At 70.5% G+C, this 5000-nt stretch overlaps 1 non-coding gene across 1 annotated transcript; it reads left to right on the top strand.

Moving 5' to 3' along the window:
- Positions 1-1976: 1976 nt before the first annotated feature.
- Positions 1977-2095, top strand: LOC135978870 (5S ribosomal RNA). Its single transcript, XR_010596226.1, has one exon. It is a non-coding gene; the product is annotated as a 5S ribosomal RNA (ribosomal RNA).
- Positions 2096-5000: the final 2905 nt, after the last annotated feature.

The following is a 5000-nucleotide window of genomic DNA, read 5'->3' as shown; positions in this document are numbered from 1 at the left end:
AGCGAACCGGCCAGCAGGTGAACCCGTTCGATTCCACGGGTTGACCTGGTGCCCGGGAGGGGACTCTGAAAATTTTTCAGCCCTTTCGACTCGGGGTTGACCTGGTGGCCGAGAGGGGACTCGCACGGCAGGCAAGCCGCCCTGGGCTCACCCTCCCCGGCCGCAGCGAGGGACTGCCACCCGGCCGACTGGATCGGGCCCCTGGAAGTCTGGAAAAAAGAATGGAACCTGACGCCTCCGAGGAGGGGGCGCCCAGGGAAGGAGGGAGATCCGGGTTGACCTGCTGACCGGACGGGAAAGAGGCCACCGGGCGTCCCCCCCCTTAAAACCTAGGGGTTGACCTGGTGGCCGGAAAGCGAACCGGCCAGCAGGTGAACCCGTTCGATTCCACGGGTTGACCTGGTGCCCGGGAAGCGAACCGGCCAGCAGGTGAACCCGTTCGATTCCACGGGTTGACCTGGTGCCCGGGAAGCGAACCGGCCAGCAGGTGAACCCGTTCGATTCCACGGGTTGACCTGGTGCCCGGGAGGGGACTCTGAAAATTTTTCAGCCCTTTCGACTCGGGGTTGACCTGGTGGCCGAGAGGGGACTCGCACGGCAGGCAAGCCGCCCTGGGCTCACCCTCCCCGGCCGCAGCGAGGGACTGCCTCCCGGTCGACTGGATCGGGCCCCTGGAAGTCTGGAAAAAAGAATGGAACCTGACGCCTCCGAGGAGGGGGCGCCCAGGGAAGGAGGGAGATCCGGGTTGACCTGCTGACCGGACGGGAAAGAGGCCACCGGGCGTCCCCCCCCCCTTAAAACCTAGGGGTTGACCTGGTGGCCGGAAAGCGAACCGGCCAGCAGGTGAACCCGTTCGATTCCACGGGTTGACCTGGTGGCCGGAAAGCGAACCGGCCAGCCGGTGAACCCGTCCGATTCCACGGGTTGACCTGGTGGCCGGGAAGCGAACCGGCCAGCAGGTGAACCCGTTCGATTCCACGGGTTGACCTGGTGCCCGGGAGGGGACTCTGAAAATTTTTCAGCCCTTTCGACTCGCGGTTGACCTGGTGGCCGAGAGGGGACTCGCACGGCAGGCAAGCCGCCCTGGGCTGACCCTCCCCGGCCGCAGCGAGGGACTGCCTCCCGGCCGACAGGATCGGGCCCCTGGAAGTCTGGGGGGGGGGGGAATCGCCCCACGCCTCCGAGGAGGGCTGCCCGGGCGGGCCTGGCCCCGGAGCTCGAAAAAAAAAAAAAGGATCGGGCCCACTAGAGACATGGACCAGGCCGCCCTGGGCTCACCCTCCCCGGCCGCAGCGAGGGACTGCCTCCCGGCCGACTGGATCGGGCCCCTGGAAGTCTGGGGGGGGGGGGGAAATGGAACCTGACGCCTCCGAGGAGGGGACGCCCAGGGAAGGAGGGAGATCCGGGTTGACCTGGTGACCGGACGGGAAAGAGGCCACCGGGCGTGCCCCCGTTAAAACCCCTAGGGGTTGACCTGGTGGCCGGAAAGCAAACCGGCCACTGGGTAGGCCGGTCGGCAACCTAGGGGTTGACCTGGTGGCCGGGAAGCGAACCGGCCAGCAGGTGAACCCGTCCGATTCCACGGGTTGACCTGGTGCCCGGGAGGGGACTCTGAAAATTTTTCAGCCCTTTCGACTCGGGGTTGACCTGGTGGCCGAGAGGGGCCTCGCACGGCAGGCAAGCCGCCCTGGGCTCACCCTCCCCGGCCGCAGCGAGGGACTGCCCCTCCCCACCCCCCGGCTGACAGGATCGGGCGCACTGGAAGTCCGGGACAGTATTTTCCCCGACGCCGGGGAGGGCGGGCGGAGGGGCTCTGGCGGCCAGCCCGGGCCCCGGAGCTCGAAAAGGAAAAAAGGACCGGGCCCGCGAGAGACGGGGGCCCTGCCGCAGGGGGGGGGGCAGTCCGACCGGGGCTCACCGTGCGGCAGGCCCGGGTGTCGGCAGGGGAAAGCGGGCGAGGAGGCGCGGGGCCGGGTGCCTACGGCCATACCGGACCGAACGCCCCCGATCCCGTCCGATCTCGGAAGGTAAACCGTCCCGGGCCTGGCTAGTACTTGGATGGGTGACCGCCTGGGAATCCCAGGTGCCGTAGGCAGCTTTTCCCGGTCCGAGTCAGCTCTCTCTCCTTTTCTGGGGGGGAAGGAGAGGGGGGGACGGGCCGGAAAGCCCCTCGTCGCTCCTGCCGAGTCGGAGGTCGCGGCCGCAGGTCACGGGTCTGGGCGCCTGGGGTCCGGCTCCCCACCCACCCGGCTTCCTCCGCGGAGGACCCCCCCCGGGGTCACCGAAGCCGCTGGGGGAGACGCCGGGCATGGGGCGGACTGGCCCGGACCCTCCCGGCCGCCGGCCCGCAGGTCCGCCCCGAATCCCCCCCCGCGGCCACCCAGGCCAGGCCTGGCCAGGCGGGACGGACGGCGGGTGTCCAGCGCCCAGCGGCTTCCTCCAGCGGGGACCCACGGACCCCAAAGCCGCAGGGGGAGGCCCCGGGCCTGGGACGGACTCGCTCGGACCCCCTGCGCCCGGCCGCCGGCCCGCGGGACCGCCCCGAATCCCCCCGCGGCCACCCAGGCCAGGCCTGGCCAGGCGGGACGGACGGCGGGTGTCCAGCGCCCAGCGGCTTCCTCCAGCGGGGACCCACGGACCCCAAAGCCGCAGGGGGAGACCCCAGGCCCGGGACCGACTCGCTCGGACCCCCCGCCTCCCCTGCGCCCGGCCGCCGGCCCGCGGGACCGCCCCGAATCCCCCCGCGGCCACCCAGGCCAGGCCTGGCCAGGCGGGACGGACGGCGGGTGTCCAGCTCCCAGTGGCTTCCGCCAGCGGGGACCCACGGACCCCAAAGCCGCAGGGGGAGGCCCCGGGCCCGGGACGGACTCGCTCGGACCCCCCGCCTCCCCTGCGCCCGGCCCCCGGCCCGCGGGACCGCCCCGAATCCCCCCGCGGCCATCCAGGCCAGGCCTGGCCTGGCGGGCCGGTGTGCAGCTCCCCCGGGCTTCCTCCCCCGACGACCCGCGCCCCCCTGAGCCGCAGGCGGAGACCCCGGCCCCGGGGCGGACCGGCCCGGGCTCGCCCGAGCCCCCTGCGCCCGGCCCGCAGGACCGCCCCCCCGAATCCCCCGGGAGAGGCCCGGCCTGCACGCCACTGACGACCCGCGGCCCCCAAAGTCGCAGGAGGCGCCCCCCCCCCCCGGTTAGCCCCGTCTCGCTCCGCGCCCCCCGCCCCTCGCTGCCGGGACCGGGCGCCGCCCCAGAGTCAGCCGCAGCCGGCCGGCCTGAGAGCTGCCCTCCTGTGGACGACGGTGAGTTTACCTTGATACTAACCGGCCGTCAGCCAGGTCAACCCCATTGCTAGACTGGGGTGGACCTGGTGGCCGAGTGGGGACTTGGAACATTTGACAGCTGCTTCCCGGGGCTTGACCGGTTGTCCTGAACGCCCCCCACCCCCACCCCCAGCCCCCGGCTCCTGCTCCCCTCTCCCCAGCCTCGGTGCTCCGCTCCCTGCCTCGGAGGCTGCCTCTCTGCGGCGCCTGCATCGCCTCCGAGGACGCGCACCCTCCGGAGGCTGGACGTAAACCCACCACTGCCGCCGACCCGGCTCTCCGAGGGACGACTGTGAGGCCCCCCACCCCACCCCACCCCCGGACCGCCCTGGGGACGACTGCTAAGCCTCCCCCACCGGACCGCCCGGGGGAAGACTGCGACGCCTCCCGCCAGGCCCCCACCCAGCCTGGGGGAAGACTGCTAAGCCTCCCCCCCACACACACACACACACACTGTCGGGGGATGACGATTAAGCCTCTCCCGGACTGCCCGGGGGAAGACTATTAAGCCTCCCCTGGAACCACTATTAAGCCTGCCCCCGGAGTCCTCGGGGGATGACTGCTAAGCCTCCCCCACCGGACCACCCGGGGCAAGACTGCTAAGCCTCCCTCCCACACACACACACACTGTCAGGGGAGGACTATTAAGCTTTCCCGCTGGAGCGCCCGGGGCGGACGACTGTTAAGCCTGCCCCCGGAGTCCTCGGGGGAGGACTATTAAGCTTTCCCCCCTGGAGCGCCCGGGGGGGGGGGGGGGGGGACGACTATTAAGCCTGGCCCCCGGAGTCCTCGGGGGACGACTATTAAGCCTCCCCCGGACCTGCTCCCTCTCGACTATTAAGCCCCCCCTCTGCGGTCCTCAGCACCACTGCCGCGCTGCCCTGGGAGTGGGGTGACATCCGGTCCGGAAAGCAAACCGGCCACCAGGTCAACCCGTCGAATCCAATGGGTTGACCTGGTGGCCGGAAAGCAAACCGGTCGCCAGGTCAACCCGTCGAATCCAATGGGTTGACCTGGTGGCCGGAAAGCAAACCGGCCGCCAGGTCAACCCAGTAGATTCAGCGGGTTGACCTGGTGGCCGAACGGGGACTTTGAAAATTTGACAGCCGCTTCCCGGGGGTTGACCTGTTGTCCCGGTGGGGACTTTGAACATTTGACAGCCGCCTCCCAGGGCTTGACCTGTTGTCCCGGTGGGGACTTTGAACATTTGACAGCCGCCTCCCAGGGCTTGACCTGTTGTCCCGGGGGGGACTTTGAACATTTTACAGCCGCTTCCCGGGGCTTGACCTGGTGGCCGAGTGGGGACTTTGAACATTTGACAGCCGCTTCCCGGGGGTTGACCTGTTGTCCTGAACGCCCCCCACCTCCCCCCCCCCGGCTCCTGCTCCCCACTCCCCAGCCTCGGTGCTCCGCTCCCTGCCTCGGAGGCTGCCTCTCTGCGGCGGCTGCATCGCGTCCGAGGACGCTCACCCTCCGGAGGCTGGATGTAAAGCCTGACACCCGCCACCGCCGCCGACACGGCTCTCGGAGGGACGACTCTGAGGCCTCCCCCCACCCCCGGACCGCCCTGGGGACGACTGCTAAGCCTCCCCCCCGCCCACACCCACACCCACACTGTCGGGGGATGACTCTTAAGCCTCTCCCGGACTGCCTGGGGAACGACTATTAAGCCTGCCCCCCCCGGAGC

Source organism: Chrysemys picta, unplaced genomic scaffold (genome assembly GCF_011386835.1).
Source record: "Chrysemys picta bellii isolate R12L10 unplaced genomic scaffold, ASM1138683v2 scaf495, whole genome shotgun sequence".
NCBI classification, from domain to species: Eukaryota; Metazoa; Chordata; order Testudines; family Emydidae; genus Chrysemys; species Chrysemys picta.
This window is presented reverse-complemented; position numbering and strand designations above follow the sequence as displayed.